The sequence below is a fragment of the Medicago sativa genome, chromosome 4 (genome assembly GCF_051527215.1).
Source record: "Medicago sativa cultivar Bolivia chromosome 4, Bolivia_mono, whole genome shotgun sequence".
NCBI classification, from domain to species: Eukaryota; Viridiplantae; Streptophyta; class Magnoliopsida; order Fabales; family Fabaceae; genus Medicago; species Medicago sativa.
The window spans coordinates 59,745,857-59,768,660 of record NC_140752.1 but is presented as its reverse complement, the minus strand read 5'-3'; the positions used below and the strand labels follow the sequence as shown (position 1 = coordinate 59,768,660).

General features: G+C 36.6%; 1 pseudogene; it reads right to left on the bottom strand.

Moving 5' to 3' along the window:
- Positions 1-151: 151 nt before the first annotated feature.
- On the bottom strand, positions 152-21,856 carry LOC146930317 (uncharacterized; annotated as a pseudogene).
- Between the last annotated feature and the right edge of the window lie 948 nt (positions 21,857-22,804).

Sequence of the window (22,804 nt, the reverse complement as noted above, 5' to 3'; positions counted from 1 at the left end):
GAAGTGTTGAAAAGACAATCTAGATCGAATAAATTGTAAATGAGATAAACCTTCTACATTTTGGATGAAATCAATTATGAACCCAAAGTTACCACTAGGGTGTGGAATGATTATAACTTGGATTGTGTGAATTCAAAATCCAAATAAGATGCTAGTATAAATATTTCAGTTGTTTCACACTCTTGTACTCAATAACAAGCTCAAGTTCATAAACCTATAGAAAAACATGAAATCAATGATTTAGAATACAGACATAAAATATAGATAAAGAAATGATGTCATACCTAATTTCTTACCATCCCGTGCTTCTAGGGTTTTGGTGTTTAGAAATTGCAAATTATGTAATTGTGCAATGCAACGAGATCTCGGACCCCAAAGATTGATTTTCCTTCTCTTGTAATATTTTTTTTTTGCATTCGCGCTCTAGAACTCGTAACAATCTCAAGTTCATAAACCAATAGAAAAGACATGCGATTGGCGATTTAAAACCCTGACTTAAAATGTGGATGAATGAGTTATCTCATACCTAATTTCTTACCTTTGTCGTGCTCCTAGGGTTTTGGTGTTAATAAATTGAAAATTGTATGATGCAGCGAGATCTTGGAACCCAAAGGTTGATTTTCCTTCTCTGAAATGATTCTTTTCTTTCAAGCTCTAGCACTCGACAACAATCTCAAGTTCATAAAACAATAGAAAAAAAATGCAATCGGCGATTTAAAATATAGACTTGAAATATAGATGAAGAAATTATCTCATACCTAATTTCTTACCATCGTCGCACTCCTAGTCCTAGGGTATCAGTGCTAAGAAATTGCAAATTGTGTAATTGTATGATGCAACGAGATCTCGGACCCCAAAGATTAATTTTCGTCCTCTTAAAATATTTCATAACTTTCACGCGCTAGAAATCGATAACAAGCTAAAGTTAATAAACCAATGAAAAAACACACAAACAGCGATTTAAAATGTTTTCATGAACTATAGATGAAGAAATAATCTCATACATAATTACTTACCGTCTCCCTACTTCTATAATTTTGGTGTTAACAAATCGCAAATATCCTAATATAAATTTCTACAGGCTTCATAAAATTCACCCCCTTTCGCTCGTCCAATGTTGGATTAGATGGTTATCTATCATTTATTTTTCAAAAAAATAAAAAAACTTTGGCCCCCACCAATCTCCATAGTGCTTTATGCATATTCGATATTTTTATTTGTGAATAATAATTTGAGGAATGCTAACAACACACATTCTAACACACATTTTTCAACACACTCTTTTTGATTGGTTAAAATTCACATAGGTCTCACCAAATCATGTGGATCCCATACAAATTTGGTGGGTCTCATGTGAATTTCAACCAATCAAAGAGAGTGTGTTAAAAAGTGTGTGTTAGAATGTGTGTTGCTAGCATTTCTCTAACATTTATTCCAACCATCACTTTAACTCTAATTTAGTTATTAACCTATAAAAGTAAAAGAAACAGTCTCTAAGTTATTTTTAATCCATCAAGATAGTCAATGAGTTATTACTCTCTTATTGTTTGAAAGGGAATCGAGGGACTATAGATGGATAAATAATAAGGTTAAATAAGTTTTTCGTCCTTAAAAATACATCAAATTTTAATTTTTAGCCCATAAATCAACTAGATGTTTTTGTTTTCCCAAAAAAATTCCTCTTGTTGTTGGTCCTTAATCGCCAAATTATGTTTATATTAATGTCAATATTATGACCCTTTTATATTATGCTCAATAGAGATAAAAAAATGAAACATAAAATGTTGTGAGGGCGAAAACATTCCAATTTATTTTTTGGAAACGGTTCTATTAAACTTGAAAAACTGATTGTCACAGTCTGAATTTGTCGAAGCAGTAAAGGAAGATAATGGTCATAATATGAATTGACAAATCTAATTTCCGTTTCAGAATCGAAGTTGCTAGCACCTCTAACTCATCAAGTTCAATAATATCTAGTTTCACTTGAAAAATGTCCAGATTTTAATCTTCTTTTGCTGCTTCTTATATTTGCCTCTGTTGGAAAACTAGTTGAAGGCACTGGTTTTGAGGTCATCTGATTGATACATACTGATTCTGAAGTTCGATTAGCTGAATTACTGTTATGTCATGTCTGGAAACGATTCACTGTCCCTCCAGATGAATTACCACTTTCAAGAATCCTGCATATAGCCAAGCATAAAAATATGAAAAAAATATGCGGGGAAAGATAGTATGTGTAGTAACTGATGAAGAAGAGGATGAGACGAAGTCGAAGACAGAGACAAAGACAGAGAGGGTTTATTAGTTCCTCCATTGATCCACAACCTCCTAAACCCTCCACTGTCTTGTTCCAACGCTGCTTTAGTTGCATATTAAAACCGAGTTGTGATGCTAAACAAGTGTGAATTTGATAGCCTTCTCAACAGCACCTGTATTTGCCCTTCTTATCCTTTGCGGGTCTGCCAATATATAATCAATAAAAAATTAGATAAATGTAACAATTATAACAATATATATAAGATTAGAAAAAGCCTCAATCATAAACAGAAAGAAACCTGAGGATAGCTCCTTTTGTAACAAAAGAAAAACAAAATTGTCCTCATTTGAATGTCAAGTTCCTGCCACCACGACAAAAGTATGAGATGATTCAACTTCGATTTCATGTTTATCCTATAGCATTTGATTTCAACAAATACTATATAATTCTTGTGTTCTTGAATATCACCCTCTGATCTCAAGTGATGACGCTACTTATCTGCATGAATTACTTGTCGAACAAGAACCAAGTAAACTTGTGAATTTCTTCCCTGGTCAGTGGGTGAACAAACAACATAGGCAATGGGAACCTGACCAACCTCACCATCAGAAAATCTATAAAAAAGAAGTAACTCAAACATGAATTATCAATAATAGATAAGATGCTTAAAATTAAACTATCATGCAAAGTTTTACTTATGGGACAACAACAACATATTGTATTTGAAAGTCTTCAAGTTCTGCCGGTGCAGCCTAGTTAATTTCAACAATGAGATAAATATCACATAACGAAAAACTCGTGAACAAAAACAAGTGTTGTCACACATAAGAAAAAGGTTATAAACAAATAATCATCCAAAGTCCAAACAGAGGAGGATATGCACTAGTAAATGAGTAAAGTTACTACAATTGACACATTAAGAATACTACTTTGGGGCATGAAACATTTGTTTAATGCAACCAACACAAAACTATCTTTCCAATGCTCAAGTAAACCTAACAACGACAAAGATTTTTGTAAGATTTTCGATAATTCATAGATGAAAATATTACACACATGATAGCCTTTGTATTTTACCAATTCTTTGGTTTGGTCGACGACAACAGAAAGTTGCCCAAGCTCGTCAAAATATCCAAGATCTCCTATATGAACCGGCCCCTCTTTATCTAAACTCAAATCTTGTAGCCTCTAGATTGTTAAGATAACCTGAAACATTTTCTTAGAAAAATTTTCATCTAGGAAAAAATTACATAATACAATTCAATGCTAATTTTTATAAAGTAAAACATGTTGAATCTTTGATGCATTGCATTGGAAAACATTAAGTCAAACAAAGAAAAATCTAAATTACAATATTGCAATCATAAAGTTCGAGATATAAAATCTGCAGACCTTTAATAATACAATTCTAGCCATTGCACTCTGGTGTGACTTGTATAAACCATAAAATTCATGATGATAACAAATTCATTTGAAAGTACGAAAAGGAACACAATGAAGTGTATGAAGATATTTGAACCTTATCATTAGCTGAAGAGGAGAAGTTGCATGGGTATAGAAGTTACAAACATACTTAGAAATTTAATTTTTTAATAGAAATGCTATAGAGGTATCAGAAAGTTTACACAACATAATCAACAAATAATCCAGGTCCCTTTCTCACTAAATTTTTTGAAGCATAATAATGACACTACATGTACAATATCATGCATGGTACTCCCTCTGTCCCTATATCTAACCACTCATTTGACTTTATTTTTGTCCCTAAATCTAAACCCCTTTTCAAATTACTAGATGCATTTATTATTTTTTTCCTAAACATACCCCTAATTAATACTACTAACTTATCTTAAAATTTAAAAAGTCAAATTTAATACATATACAAACAAAGGACAATATGGTAATATTAACATACAAAACATACAAAATAATTACACTGACAACTTTTCTTAAGAAATGTGAAAAAAGCAAAGGAAGGTTACATTAAGGGACGGAGGGAGTATTATGTTGGGGAAAAGACTTGGAATTTCATGCATAGGTAAAAATGTTGCATAACATGACAATTTACCTTGCATCATGTTAGTTTCAACGCCCATAGATTGTTAGGTTTGATAAATATCGTAATATGTTATTAGACATGTGATGAGTTAGACAAGTGTCAAATACAACCTAAGTGAAGTTACACGCATGCCTTTGATTAAAAATTGTTAGTTCATATGATGAACCGGAAAGCGCGCGCTGAAACGTTTTTCATTTTTCAAAAGATTTTGCAAAAGCGTTGATTAAAAAACTTTATGACTACTGAATAGTGTTAGTAGTTTAGGTAGTAGTGATAGTTTTGAGTGTAGTTGGATAGTGAATAAGGCTTTAGTTGATAGTTGATAGTTGAAATATAAATATAGTAGTAAGCAAGGTTGTCAAAATCGGGACTTTACTTCAAGTCGAAAGGGAATAGCAAAATCGGGACTCGTAAAATCGCAATCAAAATCGAAGGATTTTACTCAAGGACTTTTGTAGAATCGATATAGGATAGCAAAATCGAGACTCATAAAATCGCAATCAAAATCGAGGATTCTACCAAAACAAAAATAATGTTAAATATATGTTATAAATTGCATGAGTCATACATGACTTAAAGTTCAAAGTCCACAAAATACATATACATAAATGACTTAGAGCCTAGATACAAATATTCTTTAGTAGTCATAATAATGCTAAACAACCTAGGTTTAGTTCATTTCGAACTAGATGAACCGTGTAACTAATGAGGAAGTGTGGGGGAAGTGAAAGAATTACAATTTTTGACCTTTTGGGTGTTTATAGCACCGGGTCATGGATTCAAATCGGGTCAATTGACTAACCGGATCAAAAATTGACTCTTATAAAAAAAATGAACAAAATCCTTCAAAATCCATCAAAATCCTGCGATTTTGAATGGATTTCACGATTTTGTGCGATTTTGTGCGATTTTGATAGGATTTTGTCTGTTTTTGGGACTTTGCTATGGATTTGAGTCGTTGAAGCTACGCAAAGTCGCAAAAACCTAGATTTTGGGACTTAAGTCGGGATTTTGATAACCATGGTAGTAAGTAGTATGAGGACTTAGAGCAAGAATAGATTGTATTGCTCTCCAAATTGGATTGATTTGGATTGATTACAAATGAGTACATGCTTGCCTATTTATAGTGTGGATGTCATATTCTAGATGCTTCCTTCTAGATTCTTCATGACATTTCTTACTACATGTGTTGTATTAATTAACTCTAAAATATACTAAACTATTCTAGAGAAATCTAGACATGTACATCAATTCTTAACATTCTATAAGTTAGTAATGCATTCTAGAGAATTCTAGAAATATGCAGTACATTTTAACAAATAGTGTTGAAGGATGATAACAAAACTAAGACAATGAAGTAAATCAAAGATTCAAAAGTGAATTGAGAGGTTCAACAACGAATCATATAAAGAAATTCAAAAATCAATACACACATACAAATTGCAAAACTAAACTATCTGAAACCAAACCTATTAACAACAAATCACACTAACTATAACGAACACAAAGTATATGAATCAATTGCTTGAAGCTTATTTTCAACTTTGATTGTTGAGATAATTGATTTGAAAGAATCTCAATTGAAGTAACTGAGATTAGGTTAAAGTAAACAAATGAGTTCACAATCAAATTAAGATAACTTCACACAATAAATTCATATACAACTATAATGTGAAAATCTAAAAGGATAGGAAATAGAAGAACACAAAGATTTATAGAGGTACCCCTTTTTTGTCCTTGCTAGGGGTATGTCCTCTCTTCGTGATAGAAAACGCCTCTATCACAGTGTTCCTTACATCCCCTGATTTTTCATGCTAGTCAATCACACAAGATCCAATCTTCAAGTCCTCTTAAAATTGGACACCCACAAGATATTTGAATCTCAAGCTTCGATGCAATCCCTAGAACTTCTACTCCAAGAACTCATCTTTGCTATGTCCGAAGCTTCGATCCCCTTGAATCATTGTGTAGTTGAGAAACAACCCCCAAGACCTTTGGAGGTGAAAAATGCCTACTTTTCTTCAGGTCCTTGATATTCCACCAATACCCTTGAGTGAAATAAAACTACAATTCATATAGCACCCTACCAATCTAGACCTCCCACTTAAAGATCTTAGAAAAAGTGTTTAATCTGAAGAAGATGTAAAGAGAGAGTGTTTGAAGATTTCAAAGCCTATTTGCTAAATTTTTCAATAATTGAAAAGTGTGTGTGTGTGTGAAGGTATATATAGAAATGAGCGATAGGTGCAAATTTAGCACAAAAAACAACGACATGAATCGATTCTAACTAAGTATGACTCAATTCAGATAGTTGAAAACAAAGAGATTTGAAGCTACGAAGAATGATACGATTCAATGAACATATGAATCAATTCAATGGTTTTCCAGATGAAAGATTGAAATTATTCAAAACTACATAGGTAAGAATTTGAATCGAATCATTAAACCTCATATGAAGATTGAGTCAATTAAAAGAACATTGATATGAATCAAACAGGCTAAACACAAGGGCAGAGGGGTTAGATGTATCAATTCATATTTTATGAACAAACAAGAAGAGAGCCCAAGGACACAAATGATACGATTCAAAAGACACATGAATCGAATCAAATGGCTTAAAAAGTAATTTTATGAAAATTTGACTCACAAGAACCACCTTAAACACTGCTTTAGCATTGGACACAATGTAGAGAACTATAAGATCATGGATGACTAAGATGCTTGAACATATGAGCTAACTAGCATGAAAATGTAAACAACAACTATATTAAAACATCACCAATATACCTAGTCTAACAAACATCATCAAAACAACTTTAAATCAAAGGGGCAAAATGAAAAATCCATTTATCATTATGCTATTGCCATTGGATGTGTATCGGTATGCAACCATACGCAGTTGTGTTTTTATTTTCAATATACGACATTAGCTATTGCAAATTGTGTTATTGTATGATGCAACGAGATCTAGGATCCCAAAGATTAATTGTCCTCCTCTTGAAATTTTTCATAACTTTCACGCGCTAGAACTCAATAACAAGCCAAAGTTAATAAACCAATGAAAAAACATGCAATCGGCGATTTAAAATGTTTACTTGAACTATAGATGATGAAATAATCTAATACATAATTTCTTACTGTCCCCCTGCTTCTATAATTTTGGTGTCAATAAATTGCAAATTTTATAATTTAAATTTCTATGGGCTTCATAAAAATTGACGAACTCTAATAGTTCATTTTGAATTTAAAGGACAAGAGTTATGATCGTAAGGATATATAGAAGAAATAAAAAATGAAAATGAAAATGAAATGAAAGGATTTAGGAAACGATTCAACCCCTTTCACTCGTTCAATGTTGGATTAGATGGTTATCTATTATTTATTTTTTTTGAAAAAAGAAAAAAACTTAGGCCCCAACCAATCTCCGCAGTGCTTTATGCATATTCGGTATTTTGATTTGTGAATAATCATTTTTTTAAACCATCACTTTAATTTAATTTAGTTATTGGCCTATAAAAGTAAAAGAAGCGGTCTCTAAGTTATTTTTAATCCATCAAGATATATAGTCAATGAGTTATTACTCTCTCTTATTGTTTGAAAGGGAATCAAGGGACTAGATGGATATATAATAACATTAAATAAGTTTTTCGTCCCTAAAAATATATCGAATTTTAATTTTAGTCCATAAATCAACAAGTAGTTTTTGTTTTCCCGGAAAATTTCCTCTTGATGTTGGTCCTTAATGGTCAAATTATGTTTATATTAATGTCAATATTATGACCCTTTGATGTTCATGATGTAAAATATACTATGTTCAACTAGGGATGGCAATTGGACCCAGACCCAATGGGTACCCGCAAAAAATACCCACAATGGGTAGGGTAAAACCCCGCTTTCATGGGTTTGGGCAAGGGTCCGGGTAATACCCACAAATTTTAATGGGTATGGGCACGGGTAAGGGTACTATACTGCCCAGGCCCGCAACCCCGCATATACATATTTATATAATATCATAAATAATTTATTTATTTTTTGTGTATAATTAATTTATTTATTTAGCTATTTAAGCCTATACCTAAACCTAAAAAAAAAAAAAAAAAACTACTTAATATAATAACAACTCCATCATGCCGGTGAATGATTAGTCTAATTTAATGCATTATTTAGTTTAGTTTTATAAAGATTTGATTTGATTTTATTGCATATTTATTTCCTTTTTGAATATTTTACTTTAAATTGCTTTTTATTATATTTTAGGAACGAATATATGGTGGAAGGTGTCTTGGAGCAAAAGAAAGAGGACTGGAGCAAATACAGTGTGAAAATACGAACATACGGAACAAAAATATGTTCCCACCAAGTCAGAAGCTTGGCACGGCCGTGCCACCTCCAGAGGCCACTTTTGCTGCTTTTTCTTCAAGCCCAAGTTACCCTGTTGCAGCTTTACTGTTTTGCCCTTTTAGTTGCTTAGTTTCTAAGTCAATTGTAAAGCTATAAATATAGTATCTCTCCACCATAAACATTCACCTTTACTTTGAATATTTCAAGTATTATTTCAATAAAGTCTTTATTTCCTTTTACTTTCTTTTCTCGCAATTTACTTTATCGCATTCTCTCTTCTTCCCCCATGTCTACGATGAACATGAGTGAGTAGACTTCTTTGTCTTGGGATTGTTGGATAAGTCTAATGACGTAATCCGGATCAAGCCAAGCCTTAAACCCTAATTATATGTTACCTTAATTCCTAATCTAAATTCACCGTTTTAACATGAATTAATTATTATCAAACTGTGAAAGCGAACGCGGAGGGTTTGATAATGGTTAATTCATCATCACAGATATCAATTCATAAAGCGAACGCGGAGCTTTGATATCCGAACAAGTGAATTTAGACAAGGTTTGCGAAACATGAGAATAGTCTAGCAAACCTTGGGACACATAAAGTTTCGATCTTCAAGGGTCCCAAAGGCAATCACCCATGAGAATAGGTGTGGTTGTTGGAGGGATACACTCACTGACTTCGAGAGAAGCTGTGATATGCTAAAGAGAAACTTGTCCTTAGAAATTAAAATTAACATAGAATTATAAAGTTTAAGGCTTGCTTGTGAAAAGATTCGTTATTATGATAACCCAATGATCCCATGGCTCTTTATTATTATTGTTATTTACTTTCAAACAACTGCACTCTCAAACTTCTTATTTCTTTCTCCTCTAATCATTTTCTAAAAAGTTAATTAGATTGAACAACTCCCTAGCGGAACGATACTCTACTTACTACTATTACTTCAATAGGCCGTGCACTTGCAGTTTGGCCCTATCAAGTTTTTGGCGCCGTTGCCGGGGAGTTAACTAATTTGATTAACTTTTTTTTAGTGATTAGAATCCTGTCTCTTCTTCTCTTTCTTTTCCTTTTTATTTTATTTTTCTGTTATCATTAACTTCTTGGGTTCTCAATTTTTTATGCGAAAAACCAGGAATCGAGTTGTAATAATCAACGAGATCGAAAGGTATTTGCATAAACGAAAGAGAGACGCACTAAATAACACCGCCATGGCTAATCGCACTCTCAAATAGTATGCAACGCCGTCTACGGCTGAGCCACAAGCTGTTATTGTGTACCCAACGGTTGAGGATGATAACTTTGAAATTAAGCCTGCCCTACTTAACTTGGTGCAGCAAAACCAATTCTCGGGATCCCCCACTTGTTTTATCTTGGTTTTCGGGTGTCAAACATTGATTACGTTTGAACCTTTTAAACCGGTGATATCTTATTTTTTCTTGGGAAGGGAAAAAGTAAGCAAAACCCTTGAGAATCGAGGTCCGGGAGTTGTTTTCGCTACGGGAAGGTGTTAGGCACCCATAACGACTATAGTAACCTATAGGAACCGTCTTTAATTTCTACGCGCGCGCTTTATTTTTAAATGCTATTTGAAAATGTTCATTTAAATCTAAGAATTTCTAAGTGAAGAATTGGAGGGAGAAGAATGTGTTTGAATTTTTATTTTATTTGAATTGAAGGAATTTTGTTCCTTGCCTACGTACCCGTTTAAGGGATCAAATCCACCGTAGTTCTCTTCCAAAAATGTTTTTGTTTTTGTTGGTTGATTTTAAGTTTGAAAATTGGAATTTGAAGAATAGAAAGAGGCCTCAAGGGCATGAGAATTTAAGAAAAGGTGAGGTTTGATTAGTGATTTTGCAAAAGAAGTCAAGTATGATTAAAGTTCATTGAAATTTGATTAAGAAAATAAAAGGGAAAATTACAATGGGATTTTGATCCCAAGGTTTATTTAGAAAATGGTTTGAGTGAAGTTTGTTCATATTTTTTTTGGAAAATTGATTTTTCTAAGTATAAAGCCTAAACATTCATCTAGACATACAATCCTAAACATACATCTAAACATGCATATATCTAGCTATATACCTAAAGTGAGGTGTGTGCATGTGTCGGTGCTTGTGTCGGTGTACATTATTAGAGTCCATTGTCCTTTACATCATTGGCCTAGATACATTCTATGGTCTTGCAAGAATTTTAAAAATGCATAAGAAAAATATTACAAAAGCTCCTAAGTCTTTACATTCTAAGCCTTGGTACAAATTAAATCGCAAGAGAAATGGAGATGAATATGGGGTGGAATGTGGATGCTTATGAAATATATGAGACATGAAATGAAATGGTTAGTAACACATGGTATTATTAAAAGAAATAAAGCAAGAGAAACACTATAACATAAAGCATAGAAAACAACCCAAAACAAGGGCAAAATGAGTGCTAAAACATGACTAAAATTTGCCCATAAAATGCAAGAGCCATATGACCTATAATTCTCGCATTCCAACACACTTTTAAAGGTTTAGAATCAGATTTTAGAATGGGAATTAAGGCAACATGGTGAACTTGTCATTTTCGAAGCAAACTTAGGCATATTTGCATTATTTATTTACACAAGTAACTTGTAAACTAAGTAACTAATCAAGGTTCACACTCATGCAGCAATATCAAACACAAACAGTGGCTAAAACTCCATAAAATCAAGTGGTATAGGTCACAAGTATTCATCAAGAAATTGGAATTGGAATCAAGCAAATTTTCATCAATTTTTTACACAAAAGCACCACAAAATAGCAAGAGAATTAACACATTACCCTTTACCATTTTAATATGCAAGACTCATCACAAAAACACTACAAAGTTATCAAGAAATGTATATGAAAATTTCTCTAGAATTTTTAAAGGTTTTAGGCTCAAGAACTTCACAATTTTTGACAAAAATGGTAAACCTTTTACAAGAAAATACTCTTTATTTTTTGATCAAGGTTTAGCACATAACAATACCACAGAAATGTCAAGAAAACAATCAATAATGCATGGAAAATCTTTTAGAAATTTTAAAGGATTTTTTTGAACATGCAGGGGTGCAATTAGCAAGAGATCAGTAAAGCATGCAAGAAAGGGGGGTGTGCATAGCAGAAAGTCACACAGGCATGGGAAATGGGCTTAAGAGGCGGGTTAGGGTTGGAACCATGGGTCGAACCGGTTCGTTGGCCTATATAAGGCCTTGAACCGGTTCTGGTTCACTTCCCCTCTCCACTTCTCTCTCTAAAACGAAACTAGAGAGAGAGAGTCTGCAAATGACTCTCTCTTCTCCGACGAGACCTTCCTCCTCCGACGTGGTGGCCCATGGCGGTGCCGCCGCGTCGGAGTTTCAACCTACTCCGATCTGAAAAATAAGCACATCTTCTTGAAGCTCTTTCTATCCTCTTTATGATTTCGAAAACGTTTTCTTGAAAAAGAGCTTAGATCAGAGTAGATCTAGGATTGAATCGTTCGGTCCTATATCTTCAAAGCTTCTTGAATCTCATGAAACGAAACCCTAATCTTTCTATCTTCTTCACTGATTATGGATTTGGACTCAATTTTCGCAAATAAACGGTGAATCCTCACGAATTGCACTTTTAGGGTTTCAGTTTTGATGTTTTTCGAATGTTTTCATGATTCTTGCTTCGATTCACCGTTTATTTACGTTATCAAATCTTCGATGATGATTTATAACAAAAAGGCGAGAGGATTTGATGAGTTTACCTGGAGATTCTTCGTTCTTTCTTCTCCTCTTCTCTCTGTGTCTTCTTCTTGTGATCACTTGATTGTTCGAATTGCAGGGTCTGGAGATCCTTCGTTCTTTCTTCTCCTCTTCTCTCTGTGTCTTCTTCTTGTGATCACTTTATTGTTCGAATTGCAGGGAGAAGACACGATTCAGTGATGAAGTCTTCGTTTGAAGATATCTGAGAATCGAAATGATTCTCAACTTAATTGGGAAATTTGGAGCTGTTGATTCGTTTTCTGGTGAAATTTGTTGTTGAATGGTGTATTTGGTGATGAATCTTTCGTGAATTTGTGTTGGATTGTGTTGTTGAGAAACGGTTAGGGTTTGAAGATTGTTCAAACCTTCATCGTGTTCTTGTGAAATTTCTGGGTTTGATCCTTTTGATCTGGGAGAGAGAAAATGTAATTGTGTTTGTTGAGTTGGCCGAAATTGAATGGTGATCTCGGACACATGGATGAGTTGGCTGGTATTTATAGGCCAGCTTGTGACTTGTGACCCAATAAGCTTTTGACACCTGTGCTGGACTGATGACTTGGACATGGGCCTTTCTGCAATTTTTAAAAACTAAAGGACCAATCTGTAAATTTAAAAAAAGACTAATCTGCAATTTAAAAAAAATAAAATAAAGTTTTGAAATATCAAAAGAGGACTTAAAAATAAAACTTGAAATTAGAAAAAAGGACTTGGATGCAATTTTTGGAAGTTTTGGACTAAAAAAAAAATTAAAAAAAAAAATTGGAATAAAAATGGTAATTTGACTAAACGTAAAGTGAAACGATTAAAATTTGACAAAACGGACTAAAATGAACCAATGGCTTAAATGAGGTACTTTAAAGTAACCTCTCTCTGCCGAAATTTCGTGTGAAATGACCAAAATGCCCCTGGGGCTAAAACGACTAAAAATGACTCAGATGAAATTTAAAAATGGATTTTTTAACAGAGAATTGAAACAAAAGTTTAATTAAACCAATTTGAAAGACTCAGAGACAATTTTTAAGATTTGAACAGAGTTTTGACACATGAAAAGACTAAAATGCCCCTAGGGGCTAAACTGACTCAAAATGACTTCAAATGCAATTTTTGAAATGGATTTTGTCATAGAATTGAAATAAGGGCTTATTCAAACTATTTGAAAAGACTCAAACAATTTTTTCAAAGATTGAAAGAAATTTTAACATAGGAAATGACTAAAATGCCCTTTTTCATGAATTTTGCAAATAATATTGAAATAAAATGCAGAGAAAGATGTAATTGATCAGAGACTGTTCACATGACTTGAAATACAAGAAAAGAAAGACTGAGTTTGTATTTTTAGGTCCAAAATTAGGGTATAACAGCTGCCCCTATTTAAGTTTCTTTGTCCGGAGAGTCAAGAGACGGAGTCTTAGAGTTGACAGGACGAAGACATTTAAATATTAACATTTGCACTGTTTTTGGACATAAAAATACGTTTTCAGACTTTCAAACACATGAATGCCATGCAATACTTTGATTATGAATGCAAGACAAACAACTGGAGTCTATGGAACATGTCATGTCACTGGGGATCCAGGTGGACATTGACAGGGTAGACAAACCAGGGGATCGAAAATAAGGTACAAGCTATTCTTTCGATCGAACTAGCCACTTGTCCAAGGAATACAAGACAAGAGATAGGTACAAGCTGTTCTTGGGATCGAACTTGGCACTTGACCGGAAACACAGACAAATAGGCAGATACAAGCTGTTCTTTGGATCGAACTTGACACTTGATCGAAAATACAAACAGATAGACAGGCACAAACTGTTCTTTGGATCGAACGGGCTGTTTGGCTGGAGATATAGACAAAAGGGTAGATACAAACTGTTCTTTGGATCGAACTTGACGCTGGATTATCACCACATCATGTGGGTAGGTGCAAACTGTTCTTTAGATCGAACTTGTCGTTTGACCGATAACAAAGCATAAGCTGGGTACAAACTGTTCTTTGGATTGAACTTGTCGTTTGTCCGGAAGTATAGGTATATAAGTGGGTACAAGTTGTTCTTTAGATCGAACTAGTCACTTGACCGATAATAAGGCATGTTGGGAGTCTGATTTGACAAGATACCTATTGAGGGTAAATTGTCATTGACTTGATTTGAAGATAAACATGACCATTTTTGTTGGCCCAAAAGCAAGTTGAGAGTGAATTGACATTGACTTGAATTGTATTGAAAGTTGACTTTGAAAGAGAGATTGAGAATTGAGATTGAGCAGAGACATAGACATAGACATTGGATTGGAGAGTTGAAATTGACATTGGGATTGGATTGAAATTGACATTGGCATTGAAATTGGATTGAAATTGGAGATTGGGTTGAAATTGAAATTGAGATCGCTTCGAATTTGACACTTGAAATTGAGATTGCTTCGCATTTGACACTTGAAATTGAGATTGCTTCGAATTTGGCACTTGAAATTGAGATTGCTTCGAATTGAGATTGAATTGAATTGAAATTGACATTGACATTGAATCGAATTGAAATTGAAATTGCTTCGAATTAGGATTGGATTGAATTGACATTGGAATTTGAGAGTTGAGATTGCATCGAATTTGACAGTTGAAATGATTTGAAATTGAGATTGGAGATTGCATCGAATTTGACAGTTGGAATTGAAATTGAGATTGGAGATTGCATCGAATTTGACAGTTGGAATTGAAATTGAGATTGGAATTGGAAGTGGAAATTGGAAATGCAGCATGTATGTATGGCATAACAAGATTATTGAATGTATGAGCACATAAAATGCATGATTATGCATGTATGAATGCTTGAAATGCATGATTGGTTCGTAGTTTGACAGAGAAGTTTCACAGAGACAGACAAAACATTGGAAGATTGGCCACGTAGTGGCTCGTGCTGCAAAATATTCACAGGGAAAACCTCTTTGGAGAGACTGTCGTTGAGAGACGTATCGAAACCATGGCTGAGGGCAATATAAACTTGTAGAGGAGGGATCCTTGGAAGATTCTTGGATACAGGTCGCCGTTGTTAGGCGTGTCAGTGCTGGGTAAACATTGGATGTTCGCACCTGTGGTCAATGCTTTTCATATCATTTTCATTCTTTCATTCTTTCATTTTTCAACCCCATTTTTGCCTGAACCGCCCTTTCGGGTTTTCGATTCACCGGGGAATAAAATTCCTTTCATTGCCCCATTTTTGCCTGAATTGCCTTCATAGGTTGTCAATCAGCGGGGTGCTCATTTTTGCCTAAGCCGCCCTTTCGGGTTTTCAACTTAGCGAGCTTCTTATTTGCATCTTTCATTTTTCACTTTCATTTTCATTATGTTTTTATCATTCTTGCCATTGACCACAGATCATCCTGGGGAGTAACCTGCTTGTAACATGTATTGAAATAGATAGTGACACTCATTTATTCATGCATGTTTCATTGAAATGTACCCTATTGCTCAGGTTTGCTTTCAAAATAGACAGGAAAAAAAAGTTTTTCAGTTTTCAAAAATGTTTGTTTCAGACATTGACATTATCAAAATGGAAAGAAAATATTTTGTATATAGCATTGAGGGTAGAAAGAAAAATAGAGTTCCAAACAAAAGCACGGGCTCAAATTGATGTAGAAGAGTGAGAGTCAGCCGAGGGCATGACTTCACGGATTTACAAAGCTTGGGAAATGATAATTTTATTGGTTGGTGATACATTGAACACGATGAACGCTACATTTCATAGAAATTTTTAATTCACAAGTACAGAAGCTTCTGATGAAGATGATCATTGACAGTTGTAGATGCCCCAAGGGGTGATGGTGATTTGCCAGATATAGTTACTTGTCTTTTATCAACCTCATTTTTACATGAACCGCCCTTTCGGGTTTTCGGCTCATCGAGGCGCTCATTCTTGCCTGAGTTGCGTACAATCTCAGCGAGCTTTTTCATATTCATTTTTTTTTGTCCCTAACTTTTGCCTGGATCACCCTTTCGGGTTTTCGATCCACCGGGAAGCGCATTTTTGCCTAGGCCGCCCTTTCGGGTTTTCAACCTACCACGCTGTTCTTTTCTTTTTAGACAAAGTATTTCTTGACTATATCGGCATTAACAGGATTTGGGAGTTCAACACCATCCATGTGTGTAAGAATCAAAGCACCACCAGAGAAAGCCTTCTTGACAACATAAGGTCCTTCATAATTAGGTGTCCACTTGCCCCTTGGGTCGGGTTGCTGACTTATTCTTCTTTTCAATACAAGTTCGCCTTCCTTGAATTCTCGAGGTCGGACTTTCTTGTCAAAGGCAGTCTTCATTCGTACTTGGTACAACTGTCCATGAGTCATAGCATCCATACGTTTTTCCTCAATCAGATTCAATTGATCGTACTGACTTTGACACCATTCAGCCTCAGTTAACTTTGCTTCCATGATTACTCGAAGAGATGGAATCTCCACTTCCAGAGGGAGAACTACTTCCATACCATATACCAAAGAGAAAGGATTTGCCCCGGTTGAACTGCGCACTGTAGTACGGTAACCATGCAAGGCAAAAGGTAGCATTTCATGCCAGTCTTTGTAAGTAGTGACCATCTTCTGAACAACCTTCTTGATGTTCTTGTTAGCGGCCTCAACTGCACCATTCATCTGAGGTCTATAAGGAGAAGAGTTGTGATGTTCAATTTTGAATTCTTCACATAAAGCTTGCATCATGCTATTGTTCAGATTGGAACCATTGTCAGTGATGATCTTGTTGGGAACACCATATCGACAGATGATGTTATTCTTGATAAACTTGACAACCACTTGCTTGGTCACATTTGCATAGGAAGCAGCCTCGACCCACTTGGTGAAGTAGTCAATTGCCACTAGAATGAAACGATGTCCGTTGGAAGCTTTTGGTTTAATTCTTCCGATCATGTCAATGCCCCACATAGAGAAAGGCCATAGGGAAGATATAACATTGAGAGCGTGTGGAGGCACATGAATCTTGTCAGCGTAAATTTGACACTTGTGGCATCTCTTAGCATGTTTGTGGCAATCACGCTCCATAGTTATCCAGTAATAGCCGGCTCTTAACAGTTTTCTTGACATGGTATGGCCCGAAGCATGGGTCCCAAAAGTACCATCATGTACATCATGCATCAATTTCTCAGCTTCTTGTTTGTCAACACACCTTAACAAGACCATGTCATAGTTCCTTTTGTATAGGATTTCTCCGTCCAGAAAGAATCTACTAGCCCATCGTCTCAAAGTCTTTTTATCCCTGTTGGAAGCACCAGGTGGATATTCATGATTCTGCAAGAATTGTTTGATGTTGTAATACCAAGGTTTTCCATTATTCGCATCTTTATCAGCTTGATCCGGCATATTTTCAATAGTAAACACATGAGCGGGTCTATCAAGACACTGCACCTTAATTACGGGCACATCATTCCAGTGATTGACACGAAACATGGAAGACAAAGTAGCAAGAGCGTCAGCCATCTGATTTTCATCCCGAGGGATGTGGTGCAGCTCAACCTTTGTAAAGTATGTCAACAGACGTCTTGCATAGTCACGGTAAGGGATGAGCTTCTCATGATGAGTCTCCCATTCACCTTTTCTCTGATTAATAACAAGCGCAAAATCTCCATAGATGTCAAGGTGCTTAATTCTCAGATCAATGGCTTCTTCAATGCCCAAGATGCATGCTTCATATTCAGCTATGTTGTTTGTGCATTCAAAGGTTATTCGAGCAGTGAAAGGAATGTGGTGACCTTGCGGAGTTACAATGATGGCCCCAATTCCTTTACCATAAGCATTAACAGCACCATCAAATACCAACCCCCACTTGCTATTGGGGTCCGGCCCTTCATTGATCAGTGGTTCCTCACAGTCTTTCGCTTTCAAATACATAATCTCTTCATCTGGGAAATCAAACTTAATTGGCTGGTAATCATCAAGAGGCTGACAAGCAAGATGCTCGGCAAGGACACTTCCTTTGATTGCTTTCTGAGCTTTGTACACAATATCATATTCAGACAGCAACATTTGCCAACGTGCGATCTTTCCAGTAACAGCAGGCTTTTCAAAGATGTACTTGATCGGATCCATTCGGGATATCAACCAAGTTGTATGATTCACCATATAATGACGCAGGCGTTTGGCAGCCCAAGCTAAAGCACAACAAGTCTTTTCAAGCATTGTATATCGAGTCTCACAATCGGTGAACTTCTTGCTCAGATAGTAGATAGCATGTTCTTTCTTTCCAGTCTCATCTTGTTGACCGAGAACACAACCCACGGAATCATCTAACACGGACAAATACATAATCAAAGGCCTTCCTTCCACTGGTGGGACAAGGATAGGTGGCTCCAACAAGTATTCTTTAATGCTATCAAAAGCTTCCTGACATTCATCATTCCATACAACAGGCTGATTCTTTCTGAGCAATTTGAAAATTGGTCCACAGGTAGTAGTCATGTGAGATATGAATCTTGAAATATAATTCAGACGCCCGAGGAAACCTCTGACTTGCTTCTCAGTTTGAGGGGCTGGCATCTCTCTGATGGCTCGGACTTTGTCAGGGTCAACTTCAATGCCTCTTTGACTGACAATGAAGCCAAACAACTTTCCAGATCGTACACCGAACGTACACTTGTTAGGATTCAACCGCAGCTTGTACTTTCTCAGTCTTTCAAACATCTTTTTCAAATACACAACATGCTGCTCTTCATCACTTGACTTCACAATCATATCATCAACATATACTTCAATCTCTTTGTGAATCATATCATCAAATAGAGTTGTCATACCTCTTTGATAGGTAGCACCGGCATTTATCAAGCCAAATGGCATCACTTTATAACAGAACGTTCCCCACGGAGTGATGAAGGACGTCTTTTCCCTATCTTCAGGAGACATCCGTATCTGGTTATAGCCAGAGAAATCATCCATAAAGGAGAACACTTTGGATTGAGCAGTACTGTCAACAAGCACATCAATATGAGGCAATGGGAAGTTGTCTTTCGGACTGGCTTTGTTCAGATCTCTGTAATCAACACACATTCGAACTTTCCCATCTTTCTTTGGTACTGGCACAATGTTGGCAATCCACTCAGGATATTCAGCTGTCATGAGGAAACCCGCATCAATTTGCTTTTGTACTTCAGCCTTGATCTTAAGAGCCATGTCTGGACGAGACCTTCTCAATTTCTGCTTGACAGGAGGACATTCAGGTCTTGTCGGTATCCGATGTTCCACAATCTTGGGATCTAGACCTGGCATATCTTCATAGGACCATGCAAAGACATCTGGATAATCATGGAGGAGCTGAATAATCTTTCTTTTCACTTCTGGCTCGAGTGCAGCACCAATCTTGATCTCTCGCTTGTTCTCTTCAGTACCCAGGTTGATGAGTTCAATCTCTTCCTGGTGAGGCTGAATGGCTCTTCTTTCTTGCTCAAGTAGTCGAGTGATCTCATACGGTATCTCTTCATTGTCTTCCTCATCTTCAGCTTCATATACAGGGAATTCAAAATTTGGAGGAACCATAGGGTCACTGTGTTCAACGGGTTTATTATGGTTCAATCTGCATAATATGATTGGGATGATTTTAGAAAAAATGTTTTTATGCAGATTTTTGAAATTAATAAGAAAATACAGATGTTTTGGTTTTTTTGGCATTACCATTATTTCCAAGAAAAAGGCACTAAAAAGTAAAAAAGCAAAGAGTCGCGGAAAAAGACGACAACTTTTATTAATAACGGCAATGCCGAAACAAACACGCCCTTACAATGATATCACTTTCGCCTTGGGCAGAGCGAAAGGATTGTTATTTTGAAAACAAAGAAAAACATGAGCAACAAGACACATTACATGGAAGCATGCATGATTAAAGGAACATCAATGGCCTCCCAATTTCTCACAGTGCCTCCTGGTACAACAAATGTAGGCACATAACTATTTTCAGCAGCATCTTCAGTAATAGCATTGATGAACCCAGCACTGTAGAAAGTTCCTGTTGAAACACCAGAGGTTGGGGAGAATCCAAGGCCCTCTTTACGCTTGTTTTCCAAAATCTGAATCACTTTGCCCCAGCCAGCAGCTTGCCCTTCCTGAACAGCCTTCTGGGCATCTTTCAATGAGGCCATAGCAGTACCAGCTCTTCGAGGCTCCGCACCTTCAACAGTCAAGCCTTGAAATGACGTCCCTTCAGCGGACCCTGCTTCAACACAAGAGAAAGATGATACTTGGCTAACCAGATATGCTTCCTCACCATGCACAGTGACAATCTTACCGTTCCTCATGAACTTGAGCTTTTGATGCAAAGTAGAAGTTACTGCTCCAGCGTCGTGAATCCACGGTCTTCCGAGGAGGCAACTATAAGAAGCATTGATGTCCATGACCTGGAAAGTAATCTGAAATGTCTCGGGGCCAATGGTAATTGGCAAGTCTACTTCCCCAAGAACATCTTTGCGAGATCCGTCGAAAGCTTTAACCAAATAGCTACTTCCCCTCAGAGAGATTCCATGATGACTCAACTGTCTTAGTGTGGATTCAGGCATTACATTTAAGGATGATCCAGTGTCTACCAACACATTGGATATCATGTCAGACTTGCAGTGTACTGAGATATGCAGAGCCAAATTGTGGTGTTTCCCTGCTTCGGGGAGTTCATCGTCGCCAAACCCCAAGTTGTTGCAGGCAGTAATATTACCCACTATTCCATCAAACTGATCCACAGAGACTTCATGATCAACATAAGCTTGCTCCAGTACTTTCATCAGCACTTTCATGTGAGCTTCTGAGCTCATAAGCAGAGACAAGATGGATATCTTTGACGGAGTTTGCAGCAGCTGGTCAACAATTTTATAGTCACTCTTCTTAATAAGCCTTAGAATTTCATCCAGATTAGACTCGTCAATAGATTGGCCTGTTGGGCCGGGACTCTTGTCAATAGGAGGAGCAACTGGTGGAGTTACCGTGGCAATAGGTGTAACCACCTTCTTTTGAAACAAGGGTGGACGGACTTTCCCGCTTCTCAGAGCTGTAATTTCACTAGCAACGTTATCAACTGTAGCTGGGGATACCAGAGGCACTTCTACTCCGTTCTCAATCATGGTTGCATTGTACTTGTAAGGGATTGCCTTTGTAGAAGCGTAAGGTACAGGACCAGGTAACCTGATCACCAAAGGTTCAATATTCCTTGTTTGAGATACCGTTTCAACAGGAGAATCATGAAACACTGGCACAATCACACATACAACACTGGCAATCAAGTACTTGTCATCCATCAGACTCTGGATATCATCTTTCACCACACAACAGCCCATAGGATTTTGAAGACATTCTGAACAAGAAGCATGATCATGATTGAATAAAGAAGCTCGGCAAAGTTTGACATGTAGCGGTACCAAGGGAGTAACAATGTTGTGGACATCCAGCATGGGACCCTCCTGAGGAACATGAATTCTTTCAAAAGCCTCAATCATGTTAACAGCGGCATGGTTTGGAAGTGGATTGTCAAGAACATGAGGAACCTGGGAGGTAAAGGATTAGGTGGAGGTTTGCCTGATCTAGTGACACAGTGACCCTTAGCAAGTAAAGTTGGGAGCAGCTCAGCATACCGCATAGGTATTGGTGGAAAAGAAGGTCTGGGTCGGGGACCCTGTTGTTGCTGCTGTTGTTGTTGAACAGGAGGCTGGTGTTGTACTTGTTGAGCAATGGCATTAACGGGCACTGGTGGTTGACCCGGTGGCAGAGGATATTACTGATAGAATGGTGGGAAGAAAGGATGTTGAGAGTACTGCATGTATTGATAGGGCAAAGGTAATTGCGTAGCAGCTGCGGATGGGTTGCCAGATACCATCCCTACTTCAGATTCTTTCCTCTTATGGTGGCCATTACCGTACTTCTTTGGTGCACTGGCTGAAGATTCACCCTTCTCAAGAACAATGATGCCTTCTCTGACGGCCTCTTCTAGACGAGTTCCCATGGTAACCATGTCGGAGAAATTGTTTGGAGCAGAGACTATCATCCTTTCCTTATATTCCTTCTTCAGAGTCTTCAGGAATGTCTGTGTTAATTCTTCCTCATCGAGTCGAGGAGAAACACGGGCAGCTGCCCCTCTCCACCTCTGAGCATATTCACGGAAAGTTTCATCTGACTTCTGAGACAAGGACTTAAGAGAGTCCCTATTTGGCTTCAAGCGGGTATTGAACTCGTAATGACTTTCAAAAGCAGCAGCAAGATCCTCGAAAGTATGGATATTATCTTTGCTCAAACCAGTGTACCAATCTGCCGCATCCTCTGCTAGGCTGTCTTGGAAGCAGTGTATCATCAGTGCATCATTATCTGCATAATTGGCCATCTTTCGGACGTACAGAATGACATGGCTATGCGGACAGGAAGATCCATTTATTTGTCAAAATCTGGCACCT